This window comes from Triticum dicoccoides, chromosome 2A (assembly GCF_002162155.2).
Source record: "Triticum dicoccoides isolate Atlit2015 ecotype Zavitan chromosome 2A, WEW_v2.0, whole genome shotgun sequence".
In the NCBI taxonomy this organism is placed as follows: domain Eukaryota; kingdom Viridiplantae; phylum Streptophyta; class Magnoliopsida; order Poales; family Poaceae; genus Triticum; species Triticum dicoccoides.
The window spans coordinates 746540084-746558386 of record NC_041382.1 but is presented as its reverse complement, the minus strand read 5'-3'; positions in this window follow the sequence as shown (position 1 = coordinate 746558386).

Here is an 18303-nt window from a genome sequence, read left to right as displayed (position 1 = left end):
GACAACGGTCTGAATCCGTGGCCGGTGGCTTCTTGTTGCCCTTAAAGAGCAACTTCCATGCGCCTTCGTGAGTAGTATCGAAGAGCCTCACCAGAGTCTGATCCTTCTTTGGGTTGAACTCCCACAGAGGACGGCTTCGGCGCTGGCATGGAAGGATCCGGCGAACCAGCATCACCTGTTGGGGAACGTAGTAATTTCAAATTTTTCCTACGCACACGCAAGATCAAGGTGATGCATAGCAACGAGAGGGGAGAGTGTTGTCTACGTACCCTCGTAGACCGTTCGCGGAAGCGCTATATCAACGCGGTTGATGTAGTTGTACGTCTTCACGTCCGACCGATCCAAGTACCGAAAGCACGGCACCTCCGAGTTCTGCACACGTTCAGCTCGGTGACATCCTCGCCTTCTCGATCCAGCAAGAGGGGTGAAGTAGTAGATGAGTTCCGGCAGCACGACGGCATGGTGACGGTGTTGGTGAAGAACAATCTCCGCAGGGCTTCGCCTAAGCACTACGAAAACTATGATAGAGGATAAACTAGAGGAGACAGGGTTGCCGGCACACGACTTGGTGTTTCTTGATGTGTCTTTGGTGCTAGCCCTGCCCCTCTATTTATATCTTGAGCCCTGGGGTCGAAACTTGGAGTAAAAGCCTCCACAAAGTCGGTTTCACCAGAAAGGCAAGAGTCCTTCTCGGACTCCAGGGCCAGACGCCAGGGTTCCCGGCGTCTGGACCCAGACGCCAGGGACCCTGGCGTCTGGCCCCTGGACTCCGCAAAACTTCCTTTTGTGCTTTCCAAAAACCTTGTGGGCTTTCCCCTTTGGCCCAAATAAAGTGTTCTCGTACCCAAACATTTCGGGAAACATCCGGAACCCCTTCCGGTGATTTCCGGAACCCTTCCGGTGACCAAACACTATTATCATATATATCAAACTTTATCTCCAGACCATTCCGGAGTTCCTCGTCATGTCCGTGATCTCATCTCGGACTCCGAACAACATTCGGTCACCAACATACATAACTCACATAGTACTATATCGTCAATGAACGTTAAGCGTGCGGACCCTACGGGTTCGAGAACTATGTAGACATGACCGAGACACCTCTCTGGTCAATAACCAATAGCGGGACCTGGATGCCCATATTGGCTCCTACATATTCTACGAAGATCTTTATCGGTCAGACCGCATAACAACATACGTTCTTCCCTTTGTCATCGGTATGTTACTTATCCGAGATTCGATCGTTGGTATCTCAATACCTAGTTCAATCTCGTCACTGGCAAGTCTCTTTACTCATTCTGTAATACATCATCTCGCAACTAACTCATTAGTTGTAATGCTTGCAAGGCTTATGTGATGTGCATTACCGAGAGGGCCCAGAGATACCTCTCCGACAATCGGAGTGACAAATCCTAATCTCGAAATACGCCAACCCAACATCTACCTTTGGAGACACCTGTAGAGCACCTTTATAATCACCCATTTACGTTGTGATGTTTGGTAGCACACAAAGTGTTCCTCCGGCAAACGGGAGTTGCATAATCGCATAGTCATAGGAACATGTATAAGTCATGAAGAAAGCAATAGCAACATACTAAACGATCGGGTGCTAAGCTAATGGAATGGGTCATGTCAATCAGATCATTCACCTAATGATGTGATCCCGTTAATCAAATAACAACTCTTTGTTTATGGTTAGGAAACATAACCATCTTTGATTAACGAGCTAGTCAAGTAGAGGCATACTGGTGACACTATGTTTGTCTATGTATTCACACATGTATTATGTTTCCGGTTAATACAATTCTAGCATGAATAATAAACATTTATCATGATATAAGGAAATAAATAATAACTTTATTATTGCCTCTAGGGCATATTTCCTTCAGTCTCCCACTTGCACTACATTCAATAATCTAGATTACACAGTAATGATTCTAACACCCATGGAGCCTTGGTGCTGATCATGTTTTGCTCGTGGAAGAGGCTTAGTCAACGGGTCTGCAACATTCAGATCCGTATGTATCTTGCAAATCTCTATGTCTCCCACCTGGACTAAATCCCGGATGGAATTGAAGCGTCTCTTGATGTGCTTGGTTCTCTTGTGAAATCTGGATTCCTTTGCCAAGGCAATTGCACCAGTATTGTCACAAAAGATTTTCATTGGACCCGATGCACTAGGTATGACACCTAGATCGGATATGAACTCCTTCATCCAGACTCCTTCATTTGCTGCTTCCGAAGCAGCTATGTACTCCACTTCACATGTAGATCCCGCTACGATGGTTTGTTTAGAACTGCACCAACTGACAGCTCCACCGTTTAATGTAAACATGTATCTGGTTTGCAATTTAGAATCGTCCGGATCAGTGTCAAAGCTTGCATCAACGTAACCATTTACAATGAGCTCTTTGTCACCTCCATATACGAGAAACATATCCTTAGTCCTTTTCAGGTATTTCAGGATGTTCTTGACCGCTGTCCAGTGATCCATTCCTGGATTACTTTGGTACTTCCCTGCTAGACTTCTAGCAAGGCACACATCAGGTCTGGTACACAGCATTGCATACATGATAGAACCTATGGCTGAAGCATAAGGAACATCTTTCATTTTCTCTCTATCTTCTGCAGTGGTCGGGCATTGAGTCTGACTCAACTTCACACCTTGTAACACAGGCAAGAACCCTTTCTTTGCTTGATCCATTTTGAACTTCTTCAAAATCTTGTCAAGGTATGTGCTTTGTGAAAGTCCAATTAAGCGTCTTGATCTATCTCTATAGATCTTTATGCCTAATATGTAAGCAGCTTCACCGAGATCTTTCATTGAAAAACTCTTATTCAAGTATCCCTTTATGCTATCCAGAAATTCTATATCATTTCCAATCAGTAATATGTCATCCACATATAATATCAGAAATGCTACAGAGCTCCCACTCACTTTCTTGTAAATACAGGCTTCTCCGAAAGTCTGTATAAAACCAAATGCTTTGATCACACTATCAAAGCGCTTATTCCAACTCCGAGAGGCTTGCACCAGTCCAGAAATGGATCGCTGGAGCTTGCACACTTTGTCAGCTCCCTTTGGATCTACAAAACCTTCCGGTTGCATCATATACAACTCTTCTTCCAGAAATCCATTCAGGAATGCAATTTTGACATCCATCTGCCAAATTTCATAATCATAAAATGTGGCAATTGCTAACATGATTCGGACAGACTTAAGCATCGCTACGGGTGAGAAGGTCTCATCGTAGTCAACCCCTTGAACTTGTCGAAAACCTTTTGCAACAAGTCGAGCTTTGTAGACAGTAATATTACCATCAGCGTCAGTCTTCTTCTTGAAGATCCATTTATTCTCAATTGCTTGCCGATCATCGGGCAAGTCAACCAAAGTCCATACTTTGTTCTCATACATGGATCCCATCTCAGATTTCATGGCTTCAAGCCATTTTGCGGAATCTGGGCTCACCATCGCTTCTTCATAGTTCGTAGGTTCATCATGATCTAGCAGCATGATTTCCAGAACAGGATTACCGTACCACTCTGGCGTGGATCTCACTCTGGTTGATCTACGAGGTTCAGTAGTATCTTGTCCTGAAGTTTCATGATCATTATCATTAGCTTCCTCACTTATTGGTGTAGATGTCATAGAAACAGTTTTCTGTGATGTACTACTTTCCAATAAGGGAGCAGGTACAGTTACCTCGTCAAGTTCTACTTTCCTCCCACTCACTTCTTTCGAGAGAAACTCCTTCTCTAGAAAGGATCCATTCTTAGCAACGAATGTCTTGCCTTCGGATCTGTGATAGAAGGTGTACCCAACAGTCTCCTTTGGGTATCCTATGAGGACACATTTCTCCGATTTGGGTTCGAGCTTATCAGGTTGAAGCTTTTTCACATAAGCATCACAGCCCCAAACTTTAAGAAACGACAACTTTGGTTTCTTGCCAAACCATAGTTCATAAGGCGTCGTCTCAACGGATTTTGATGGTGCCCTATTTAACGTGAATGCGGCCGTCTCTAAAGCATAACCCCAAAACGATAGCGGTAAATCAGTAAGAGACATCATAGATCGCACCATATCTAGTAAAGTACGATTACGACGTTCGGACACACCATTACGCTGTGGTGTTCCGGGTGGCGTGAGTTGCGAGACTATTCCGCATTGTTTCAAATGTACACCAAATTCGTAACTCAAATATTCTCCTCCACGATCAGATCGTAGAAACTTTATTTTCTTGTTACGATGATTTTCAACTTCACTCTGAAATTCTTTGAACTTTTCAAATGTTTCAGACTTGTGTTTCATTAAGTAGATATACCCATATCTGCTTAAATCATCTGTGAAGGTGAGAAAATAACGATATCCGCCACGAGCCTCAATATTCATCGGACCACATACATCGGTATGTATGATTTCCAAAAAAAACTGTTGCTCTCTCCATAGTACCGGAGAATGGTGTTTTAGTCATCTTGCCCATGAGGCACGGTTCGCAAGTACCAAGTGATTCATAATCAAGTGGTTCCAAAAGTCCATCAGTATGGAGTTTCTTCATGCGCTTTACACCGATATGACCTAAACGGCAGTGCCACAAATAAGTTGCACTATCATTATCAACTCTGCATCTTTTGGTTTCAACATTATGAATATGTGTATCACTACTATTGAGATTCATCAGAAATAGACCACTCTTTAAGGGTGCATGACCATAAAAGATATTACTCATATAAATAGAACAACCATTATTCTCTGATTTAAATGAATAACCGTCTCGCATCAAACAAGATCCAAATATAATGTTCATGCTTAACGCTGGCACCAAATAACAATTATTTAGGTCTAATACTAATCCCGAAGGTAGATGTAGAGGTAGCGTGCCGACCGCGATCACATCGACTTTGGAACCATTTCCCACGCGCATCGTCACCTCGTCCTTTGCCAGTGTTCTCTTAATCCATAGTCCCTGTTTCGAGTTGCAAATATTAGCAACAGAACCAGTATCAAATACCCAGGTGCTACTGCGAGCTCTAGTAAGGTACACATCAATAACATGTATATCACATATACCTTTGTTCACCTTGCCATCCTTCTTATCCGCCAAATACTTGGGGCAGTTCCGCTTCCAGTGACCAGTCTGCTTGCAGTAGAAGCACTCAGTTTCAGGCTTAGGTGCTGATTTGGGTTTCTTCTCCTGAGCAGCAACTTGCTTGCCGTTCTTCTTGAAGTTCCCCTTCTTCTTCCCTTTGCCCTTTTTCTTGAAACTAGTGGTCTTATTCATCCCTTGCATATTATAGTTCATCACGAAGCTGTTGTAGCTTGGTGGTAGTGATTGGAGAATTCTGTCAATGACGCAATCATCTGGAAGATTAACTCCCATCTGAATCAAGTGATTATTATACCCATACATTTTGAGTATATGCTCACTGACAGAACCGTTCTCCTCCATCTTGCAGCTATAGAACTTATTGGAGACTTCATATCTCTCAATCCGGGCATTTGCTTGAAATATTAACTTCAACTCCTGGAACATCTCATATGCTCCATGACGTTCAAAACGTCGTTGAAGTCCCGATTCTAAGCCGTAAAGTATGGCACACTGAACTATCGAGTAGTCATCAGCTTTGCTCTGCCAGACGTTCATAACATCTGGTGTTGCTCCAGCAGCAGGCCTGGCACCCAGCGGTGCTTCCAGGATGTAATTCTTCTGTGCAGCAATGAGGATAATCCTCAAGTTACGGACCCAGTCCGTGTAATTGCTACCATCATCTTTCAACTTTGCTTTCTCAAGGAACGCATTAAAATTCAACGGAACAACAACACGGGCCATCTATCTACAATCAAACATACATAAGCAAGATACTATCAGATACTAAGTTCATGATAAATTTAAGTTCAATTAATCAAATTACTTAAAGAACTCCCACTTAGATAGACATCCCTCTAATCTTCTAAGTGATCACGTGATCCAAATCAACTAAACCATAACCGATCATCACGTGAAATGGATTAGTTTTCAATGGTGAACATCATTATGTTGATTATATCTACTATATGATTCACGCTCGACCTTTCAGTCTTCGTGTTCCGAGGCCATATCTGCATATGCTAGGCTCGTCAAGTTTAACCTGAGTATTCTGCGTGTGCAAAACTGGCTTGCACCCATTGTAGATGGACGTAGAGCTTATCACACCCGATCATCACGTGGTGTCTGGGCACGACGAACTTTGGCAACGGTGCATACTCAGGGAGAAAACTTCTTGATAATTTAGTGAGAGATCATCTTATAATGCTACCGTCAATCAAAGCAAGATAAGATGCATAAAAGATAAACATCACATGCAATCAATATAAGTGATATGATATGGCCATCATCATCTTGTGCTTGTGATCTCCATCTCCGAAGCACCGTCATGATCACCATCGTCACTGGTGCGACACCTTGATCTCCATCGTAGCATCGTTGTCGTCTCGACAATCTTATGCTTCCACGACTATCGCTACCGCTTAGTGATAAAGTAAAGCATTACAGCGTGATTGCATTGCATACAATAAAGCGACAACCATATGGCTCCTGCCAGTTGTCGATAACCCGGTTACAAAACATGATCATCTCATACAATAAAATTTAGCATCATGTCTTGACCATATCACATCACAACATGCCCTGCAAAAACAAGTTAGACGTCCTCTACTTTGTTGTTGCAAGTTTTACGTGGCTGCTACGGGCTTAAGCAAGAACCAATCTTACCTATGCATCAAAACCACAACGATAGTTTGTCAAGTTGATGCCGTTTTAACCTTCGCAAGGACCGGGCGTAGCCACACTCGGTTCAACTAAAGTTGGAGAAACTGACACCCGCCAGCCACCTGTGTGCAAAGCACGTCGGGAGAACCGGTCTCGCGTAAGCGTACGCGTAATGTCGGTCCGGGCCGCTTCATCCAACAATACTGCTGAACCAAAGTATGACATGCTGGTAGGCAGTATGACTTATATCGCCCACAACTCACTTGTGTTCTACTCGTGCATATAACATCAAACCATAAAACCTAGGCTCGGATGCCACTATTGGGGAACGTGGTAATTTCAAAATTTTCCTACGCACATGCAAGATCATGGTGATGCATAGCAACGAGAGGGGAGAGTGTTGTCTACATACCCTCGTAGACCGTTCGCGGAAGCGTTATATCAACGCGGTTGATGCAGTTGTACGTCTTCACGTCCGACTGATCCAAGTACCGAAAGCACGGCACCTCCGAGTTCTGCACACGTTCAGCACGGTGACGTCCTCGCCTTCTCGATCCAGCAAGAGGGGCGAAGTAGTAGATGAGTTCCGGCAGCACGACGGCGTGGTGACGGTGTTGGTGAAGAACAATCTCCGCAGGGCTTCGCCTAAGCACTACGAAAACTATGATAGAGGATAAACTAGAGGAGACAGGGTTGCCGGCACACGGCTTGGTGTTTCTTGATGTGTATTTTGTGCTAGCCCTGCCCCTCTATTTATATCTTGAGCCCTGGGGTCGAAACTTGGAGTAAAAGCCTCCACAAAGTCGGTTTCACCCGAAAGGCAAGAGTCCTTCTCGGACTCCAGGGCCAGACGCCAGGGTTCCCGGCGTCTGGACCCAGACGCCAGGGACCCTGGCGTCTGGCCCCTGGACTCCGCAAAACTTCCTTTTGCGCTTTCCAAAAACCTTGTGGGCTTCCCCCTTTGGCCCAAATAAAGTGTTCTCGTACCCAAACATTTCGGGAAACATCCGGAACCCCTTCCGGTGATTTCCGGAACCCTTCCGGTGACCAAACACTATTATCATATATATCAAACTTTATCTCCGGACCATTCCGGAGTTCCTCGTCATGTCCGTGATCTCATCTCGGACTCCGAACAACATTCGGTCACCAACATACATAACTCACATAGTACTATATCGTCAACGAACGTTAAGCGTGCGGACCCTACGGGTTCGAGAACTATGTAGACATGACCAAGACACCTCTCTGGTCAATAACCAATAGCGGGACCTGGATGCCCATATTGGCTCCTACATATTCTACGAAGATCTTTATCGGTCAGACCGCATAACAACATTCGTTGTTCCCTTTGTCATCGGTATGTTACTTGTCCGAGATTCGATCGTCGGTATCTCAATACCTAGTTCAATCTCGTCACTGGCAAGTCTCTTTACTCGTTCCGTAATACATCATCTCGCAACTAACTCATTAGTTGTAATGCTTGCAAGGCTTATGTGATGTGCATTACCGAGAGGGCCCAGAGATACCTCTCCGACAATCGGAGTGACAAATCCTAATCTCGAAATACGCCAACCCAACATCTACCTTTGGAGACACCTGTAGAGCACCTTTATAATCACCCATTTACGTTGTGACGTTTGGTAGCACACAAAGTGTTCCTCCGGCAAACGGGAGTTGCATAATCTCATAGTCATAGGAACATGTATAAGTCATGAAGAAAGCAATAGCAACATACTAAACAATCGGGTGCTAAGCTAATGGAATGGGTCATGTCAATCAGATCATTCACCTAATGATGTGATCCCGTTAATCAAATAACAACTCTTTGTTTATGGTTAGGTAACATAACCATCTTTGATTAACGAGCTAGTCAAGTAGAGGCATACTAGTGACACTATGTTTGTCTATGTATTCACACATGTATTATGTTTCCGGTTAATACAATTCTAGCATGAATAATAAACATTTGTCATGATATAAGGAAATAAATAATAACTTTATTATTGCCTCTAGGGCATATTTCCTTCATCACCTGGATCACATCAACGAGCTTGACTTTCTTGGTGGACATGCTCTGGACGCGCGTCTGCAGTGCTATCACCTCATCAGGGGAACCCCAGTCCGGACTCTTCTCGATCCAAGAGGTGAGTCACGTGGGGGCACCGAAGCAGAATTCGGCAGCTGCGGCCCAGGTGGTGCCGCGAGGTTCTGTGATGTAGAACCACTGCTTCTGCCACTCCTTCACTGTGTCCACAAAAGTGCCTTTGGTCCAGGATACGTTGGACAGCTTGCTCACCATGGCTCCTCCGCACTCTGCGTGATGTCTGTCCACCACCTTCGGCTTCACATTGAAGACTTTGAGCCATAGCCCGAAGTGGGGGTGGATGCGGAGGAAGGCCTCACACACGATGATGAACGCCGAGATGTTGAGAAAGGAATTCGGGGACAGATCATGGAAATTTATCCCGTAATAATACATCAGCCCGCGGATGAAAGGGTGGAGTGGAAACGCTAGCCCGCGGAAGAAATGGGGAAGGAACACCACCCTCTCAGTGGGATCCGGTGTGGGGACGACTTGTCCCTCAGCCGGCAGGCGATGAGCGATCTCCTTCGCCAAGTATTCGGCCACCCGAAGCTCCGTAATGTTATCCTCCTTGACAAAGGAAACCATCCACTTGCCCTGACCTTCGAATCCGGACATGGTTGCTTGGTTGGGAAAGAGATGAGGACTTGGGCGCTGGAGCTCGAGATTGGAAGGATAGAGAGAGGGCGTGAGGGAGGAAGAGGGAATCCTTACCCCCTTATTAAGGCAACGAATATTGAACGCCTCATCACTCGCCTTAAGATTTGCCAATTCCCAAGGGCTGTACAAATGGCACGGTTGGGTTACCCATGCCCGTGTTGATGAGAATCCCGTAATAAGGGGGCACGATCTCTGCTTTGACAAGACGTGCCAATGGCAACCGCGTCTCGAAACATGGAGCGGCAGACGAAAAAAGGGTCCAAGATTATGACCGGACAAGCGTGATGTCATATTGTAGAAAGCTGTCAGTGGATTAGACTCGTGCAAAAAAAATATTCTCTCTACGGCTTTGTGTGGTGTGTGTGACAGGTCCGGATACTATCATTGCATCCGAAGACTATTTTGAAGTTTGGATATAAGGGAACCCGCCTTGCAATGCCGAAGACAATCTGCGCACCGAACTCCTTGTCATTTAAGCCAGGTTTAGGGGCTACTGAGGGAGTCCTGGACTAAGGGGTCCTCGGGCGTCTGGCCTGTTATCCATGGGCCGGACTGATGGGCTGTGAAGACATGAAGGTCGAAGACTATACCTGAGTCCGGATTGGACTCTCCTTAACGTGGAAGGCAAGCTTGGCGACCGACTATGAAGATTCCTTCTTATGTAACCGACTCTATGTAAACCCTAGATCTCCTCGGTGTCTATATAAACCGGAGGGGATAGTCCGGAAAGGACACATTCATTACCATAGTCATATAGGCTAGGCTTCTAGGGTTTAGCCATCACGATCTCGTGGTAAATTAACTCTTGTAACACTCATATTCATCAATATCAATCAAGCAGGACGTAGGGTATTACCTCCATAGAGAGGGCCCGAACCTGGGTAAACAGTGTGTCTCCTGCCTCCTGTTACCATCGATCCTTGATGCATAGTTTGGGACCCCCTACCCAAGATCCGCCGATTTTGAGACCGACAGGGGGCACCGCACACGGCTAAGAGATCAATGATCAATTGTTGTGTTCTAGGGTGCCCCCTGCCCCCGTATATAAAGGAGCAAGGGGGAGGCCGGCCGGCCTTCCTAGGGCGCGCCAGGAGGAGTCCTCCTCCTAGTAGGAGTAGGACTCCCCTTTCCTACTCCTACTAGTAGGAGGAAAGGAAGAGGGAAGGGGAGAAGGAAGGAGAGGGAGGAAAGGGGGGCGGCCCCCTAGTCCAATTCAGTTTGGGCTAGGAGCGCGTGCCCTGCCTCCTCTCTTCCACGACTTGGCCCATGAGGCCCAATACTTCTTCCCCGTATTCCCGTAACTCCCCGGTACTCCGAAAAATACCTGAATCACTCGGAACCTTTCCGATGTCCGAATATAGTCGTCCAATATATCGATCTTTATGTATCGACCATTTCGAGACTCCTCGTCATGTCCCCGATCTTATCTGGGACTCCGAACTACCTTCGGTACATCAAAACTCATAAACTCATAATACCGATCGTCATCGAACGTTAAGCGTGCGGACCCTATGGGTTCGAGAACTATGTAGACATGACCGAGAATCGTCTCTGGTCAATAACCAAGAGCGGAACCTAGATGCTCATATTGGCTCCTACATATTCTACGAAGATCTTTATCGCTCAAACCGCATAACAACATATGTTGTTCCCTTTGTCATCGGTATGTTACTTGCCCGAGATTCGATCGTCGGTATCCTCATACCTAGTTCAATCTTGTTACCGGCAAGTTTCTTTACTCGTTCTGTAATGCATCATCCCGCAACTAACTCATTAGTCACATTGCTTGCAAGGCTTATAGTGACGTGCATTACCGAGAGGGCCCAGAGATACCTCTCCGACAATCGGAGTGACGAATCCTATTCTTGATCTATGCCAACTCAAAAAACACCATCGGAGACACCTGTAGAGCACCTTTATAATCACCCAGTTACGTTGTGATGTTTGGTAGCACACAAAGTGTTCTTTTGGTATTCGGGAGTTGCATAATCTCATAGTCATAGGAACATGTATAAGTCATGGAGAAAGCAATAGCAGTAAACTAAATGATCAAGTGCTAAGCTTACGAAATGGGTCAAGTCAATCACATCATTCTCCTAATGATGTGATCCCATTAATCAAATGACAACTCATGTCTATGGCTAAGAAACTCAACCATCTTTGATCAACGTGCTAGTCAAGTAGAGGCATACTGGTGACACTATGTTGTCTATGTATTCACACATGTATTATGTTTCCGGTTAATACAATTCTAGCATGAATAATAAACATTTATCATGATATGAGGAAATAAATAATAACTTTATTATTGCCTCTAGGGCATATTTCCTTCAGTCTCCCACTTGCACTAGAGTCAATAATCTAGTTCACATCGTCATGTGATTTAACACCAATAGTTCACATCTCCATGTGACTAACACCCAAAGGATTTACTAGAGTCAATAATCTAGTTCACATCGCTATGTGATTAACACCCAAAGAGTGATCATGTTTTGCTTGTGAGAGAAATTTAGTCAACGGGTCTGCAACATTCAGATCCGTATGTATTTCGCAAATTTCTGTGTCTACAATGCTCTGCATAGAGCTACTCTAGCTAATTGCTCCCACTTTCAATATGTATCCAGATCAAGACTTAGAGTCATCTAGATCGATGTAAAAAGCTTGCATCGACGTAGCTCTTTACGACGAACTCTTTTATCACCTCCATAACCGAGAAATATTTCCTTAGTCCTCTAAGGATAATTTTGACTGTTGTCCAGTGATCTACCCCTAGATCATTATTGTACCCCCTTGCCAGAAAGATGCTAAGGTATACAATAGGACTGGTAAACAGCATAGCATACTTTATAGAACCTATGACTGAGGCATAGGGAATGACTTTTCATTCTCTTTCTATTTTCTGCTGTGATCGGGTTTTGAGTCTTTACTCAACTTCACACCTTGCAACATAGGCAAGAACTCCTTCTTTGACTGTTCCATTTTGAACTACTTCAAAATCTTGTCAAGCTATGTACTCATTGAAAAAACTTATCAAGCGTCTTGATCTATCTCTATAGATCTTGATGCTCAATGTGTAAGCAGCTTCATTGAGGTCTTTCTTTGAAAAACTCTTTTCAAACACTCCTTTTATGCTTTCCAGAAAATTCTACATTATTTCCGATCAACAATATGTCATTCACATATACTTATCAGAAATGTTGTAGTACTCCCACTCACTTTCTTGTAAATACAGGCTTCACCGCAAGTCTGTATAAAACCATATGCTTTGATCACTTTATCAAAGCATATATTCCAACTCCGAGATGATTGCACCAGTCCATAGATGGATCACTGGAGCTTGCTCACTTTGTTAGCACCTTTAGGATCGACAAAACCTTTTGGTTACATCATATACAACTCTTCTTTTAAGAAATCCAGGAAGGAATACAGTTTTGACATCCATTTGCCAGATTTCATAAAATGCGGCAACTTCTAACATGATTCGAACAGACTTTCAAGCATCCATACGAGTGAGAAAATCTCATCGTAGTCAACACCTTGAACTTGTCGAAAACATTTTGCGACAATTCGAGCTTTGTAGATAGTAACACTACTATCAGCGTCCGTCTTCCTCTTGAAGATCCATTTATTCTTAATGACTCACCGATCATTGGGCAAGTCAATCAAAGTCCATACTTTGTTCTCATACATGGATCCCATCTCAGATTTCATGGCATCAAGCCATTTCGCGGAATCTGGGCTCATCATTGCTTCCTCATAGTTCGTAGGTTCGTCATGGTCTATTAACATGACTTCTAGAAAGGATTACCGTACCACTCTAGTGCGAACCATACTCTGGTTGTCCTAGGAGGTTCGGTAGTAACTTGATCTGAAGTTTCATGATCATCATCATTAGCTTCCTCACTAACTGGTGTAGAGATCACTAGAACTGATTTTTGTGATGAACTACTTTCCAATTCGGGAGAAGGTACATTTACCTCATCAAGTTCTATATTCCTCCCATTCACTTCTTTCGAGAGAAACTCCTTCTCTAGAAAGGATCCACTTTTAGCAACAAAGATCTCGCCTTTGGATCTGTGATAGAAGGTGTACCCAACAGTTTCCTTTGGGTATTCTATGAAGACACATTTCTCCGATTTGGGTTCGAGCTTATCAGGTTGAAACTTTTTCACATAAGCATTGCAGCCCCAAACTTTAAGAAATGACAACTTAGGTTTCTAGCCAAACCACAGTTCATATGGTGTCGTCTCAATGGATTTAGATGGTGCCCTATTTAACGTGAATGCAGTTGTCTCTAATGCATAACCCCAACATGATAGTGATAAATCGGTAAGAGACAGCATAGATCGCACCATATCTAATAAAGTAAGATCATGACGTTCGGACACACCATTACGCTATGGTGTTCCAGGTGGTGTGAGTTGCGAAACTATTCCACATTATTTCAAATGAAAACCAAACTCGTAACTCAAATATTCTCCTCCACTATCAAATCGCGGAAACTTTATTTTCTTGTTACGATGATTTTCCACTTCACTATGAAATTATTTGAACTTTTCAAATGTTTTAGACTTATGTTTCATCAAGTAGATATACCCATATCTGCTCAAATCATCTGTGAAGGTCAGAAAATAATGATACCCACCGCAAGCCTCAACACTCATCGGACCGCATACATCAGTATGTATTATTTCCAATAAGTCGGTTGCTCGCTCCATTGTTCCGGAGAACGGAGTCTTAGTCATCTTTCCCATGAGGCATGGTTCGCAAGCATCAAGTGATTCATAATCAAGTGATTCCAAAAACCCATCAGCATGGAGTTTCTTCATGCGCTTTACACCAATATGACCTAAATGGCAGTGCCACAAATAAGTTGCACTATCATTATTAACATTGCATCTTTTGGCTTCAATATTATGAATATGTGTATCACTACGATCGAGATTCAATAAACCATTTATATTGAGTGTATGACCATAGAAGGTTTTATTCATGTAAATAGAACAACAATTATTCTTTGACTTAAATGAATAATCGTATTGCAATAAATATGATCCAATCATACGCATGCTTAACGCAAACACCAAATAACATTTATTTTAGGTTCAACACTAATCCCAAAAGTATATAGAGTGTGCGATGATGATCGTATCAATTTTGGAACCACTTCCAACACACATCGTCACTTCACCCTTAACTAGTCTATGTTCATGCTGCAACTCCCATTTTGAGTTACTACTCTTTAGTGACTGAACCAGTATCAAAATACCGAGGGGTTGCTATGAACACTAGTAAATTACACATCAATAACATGTATATCAAATATACCTTTGTTCACTTTGCCATCCTTCTTATCCGCCAAGTATCTAGGGCAGTTTCACTTCCAGTTACCATTTCCTTTGCAGTAGAAGCACTCAGTTTCAGGCTTGGGTCTAGCTTTAGGCTTCTTCATGGGAGTGGCAACTTGCTTGACATTCTTCTTGAAGTTCCCTTTCTTTCCCTTGCCCTTTTACTTGAAACAAGTGGTCTTGTCAACCATCAACACTTGGTGTTTTTCTTGATTTCTACCTTCGTCGATTTTAGCATCACAAAGAGCTTGGGAATTGTTTCCGTTATCCCTTGCATATTATAGTTCATCACGAAGTTCTAGTAACTTGGTGATAGTGACTAGAGAACTATGTCAATCACTATCTTATCTGGAAGATTAACTCCCACTTGATTCAAGTGATTGTAGCATTTAGACATTCTGAGCACATGCTCACTAGCTGAGCTATTCTCTTTCATTTTGTAGGCAAAGTACTGTCAGAGGTCTCATACCTCTTGACACGGGCATGAGTATGAAATACCAATTTCAACTCTTAGAACATCTTATATGTTCCGTGGCGTTCAAAACATTTTTGAAGTCCCGGTTCTAAGCCATAAAGCATGGTGCACTAAACTATTAAGTAGTCATCATACCGAGCTTTGTCAAACGTTCATAATGTGTGCATCTGCTCCTGCAATAGGTCTGTCACCTAGCGGTGCATCAAGGACATAATTTTTCTGTGCAGCAATGAGGACAATCCTTAGATCACGGATCCAATCCGCATCATTGCTACTAACATCTTTCAACTTTATTTTCTCTAGGAACATATCAATAATAAATGGGGAGCTACATCACAAGCTATTGATCTACAACATAGATATGCAAATACTATCAGGACTAAGTTCATGATAAATTAAAGTTAAATTAATCATATTACTTAAGAACTCCCACTTAGACAGACATCCCTCTAATCATCTAAGTGACCACGTGATCCAAATCAACTAAACCATGACCGATCATCATGTGAAATGGAGTAGTTTTCAATGGTGAACATCACTATGTTGATCATATCTACTATATGATTCACCCTCGACCTTTCGGTCTCAGTGTTCCGAGGCCATATCTGCATATGCTATGCTCGTCAAGTTTAACCCGAGTATATTGCATGTGCAAAATTGTCTTGCACCCGTTGTAGATGAACATTGAGCTTATCACACCCGATCTTCATGTGGTGTCTCGGCACGACGAACTTTGCCAACGGTGCATACTCAGGGAGAACACTTTTACCTTGAAATTTAGTGAGAGATCATCTTATAATGCTACCGCCGAACTAAGCAAAATAAGATGCATAAAGGATAAACATCACATGCAATCAAAATATGTGACATGATATGGCCATGATCATCTTGCGCCTTTGATCTCCATCTCCAAAGTACTTTCATGATCTCTATCGTCACCGGCATGACACCATGATCTCCATCATCTTGATCTCTATCAATGTGTCAACATATGGTCGTCTCACCAACTATTGCTCTTACAACTATTGCTATCGCATAGCGATAATGTAAAGCAATTGTATGGCGCTTGCATCTTATGCAATAAAGAGACAACCATAAGGCTTCTGCCAGTCGCCCATAACTTCAACAAAACATGATCATCTCATACAACAATTTATATCTCATCCCGTCTTGACCATATCACATCACAACATGCCCTCCAAAAACAAGTTAGACGTTCTCTACTTTGTTGTTGCAAGTTTTATGTGGCTGCTACGGGCTGAGCAAGAACCATTCTTACCTACGCATCAAAAACACAATGCGGTATAGTGATTGCTCTTTGATCTTCAGAAAGAACCATGTTCATTGAATCCGATTCAACTAAAGTTGGAGAAACTGACACCCACCAGCCACATGTGTGCGAAGCACGTCGGTAGAACCAGTCTCGCGTAACAGTACGCGTAATGTCGGTCCAGGCCGCTTCATCCAACAATACCGCTGAATCAAGAATCAACCAGTGACGGCAAGCAATATGTATATATCCACGCCCACAACTCCTTTGTGTTCTACTCGTGCATATAACATCTACGCATAAACCTCCCTCGGATGCCACTGTTGGGGAACATAGTAATTTCAAAAATTTCCTACGCACACGCAAGATCATGGTGATGCATAGCAACGAGAGGGGAGAGTGTTGTCTACCGATACATCCATTTCGCATCATGCTTTTATATCGATATGTATTGCATTATGGGTTGTTATTACACATTATGTCACAATACCTATTCCTATTCTCTCTTATTTTACAAGGTTTACATAAAGAGGGAGAATGCCGGCAGCTGGGATTCTGGGATGGAAAAGGAGCAAATATTAGCGACCTATTCGGCACAGATCCAAAAGTCCTGAAACTTCATGGAAGTTATTTTCAGAATATATAAAAAATACTGAGCGCAAGAAGTACCAGAGGGGGGGCCACTCACCAGCCACGAGGGTGGGGGGCGCGCCCCCTGCCTCGTGGGCCCCCTGGTGGCCCTCCGATGCCCATCTTCTGCTATATGGAGTCTTTCATGGAGAAAAAAATCATAAGCAAGCTTTCGGGACGAGACTCCGCCGCCATGAGGCGGAACCTTGGCGGAACCAATCTAGGGCTCCGGTGGAGCTATTCTGCCGGGGAAACTTCCCTCCGTGAGGTGGAAATCATCACCATCGTTATCACCAATGCTCCTCTCATCGTGAGGGGGCCAATATCCATCAACATCTTCACCAGCACCATCTCCTCTCAAACCCTAGTTCATCTCTTGTATCCAATTCTTGTCTCTAAGTCTGGGATTGGTACATGTAGGTTGCTAGTAGTGCTGATTACTCCTTGTAGTTGATGCTAGTTGGTTTATTTGGTGGAAGATCATATGTTCAGATCCTATATGCACATTAATACCCCTCTGATTATGAACATGAATATGCTTTGTGAGTAGTTACGTTTGTTCCTGAGGACATGGGAGAAGTCTCCCTATTAATAGTCATGTGAATTTGGTATTCGTTCGATATTTTGATGAGATGTATGTTGTCTCTCCTCTAGTGGTGTTATGTGAACGTCGACTACATGACACTTCACCATTATTTAGGCCTAGAGGAAGGCATTGGGAAGTAATAAGTAGATGATGGGTTGCTAGAGTGACAGAAGCTTAAACCCTAGTTTATGCGTTGCTTCGTAAGGGGCTGATTTGGATCCATATGTTTCATGCTATGGTTAGGTTTACCTTAATACTTTTGTTGTAGTTGTAGATGCTTGCAATAGAGGTTAATCATGAGTGGGATGCTTGTCCAAGTAAGGACAGTACCGAAGCACCGGTCCACCCACATACCAAATTATCAAAGTACCGAACGTGAATCATATGAACGTGATGAAAACTAGCTTGAAGATAATTCCCATGTGTCCTCGGGAGCGCTTTCTTCTATATAAGAATTTGTCCAGGCTTGTCCTTTGCTACAAAAAGGATTGGGCCACCTTGC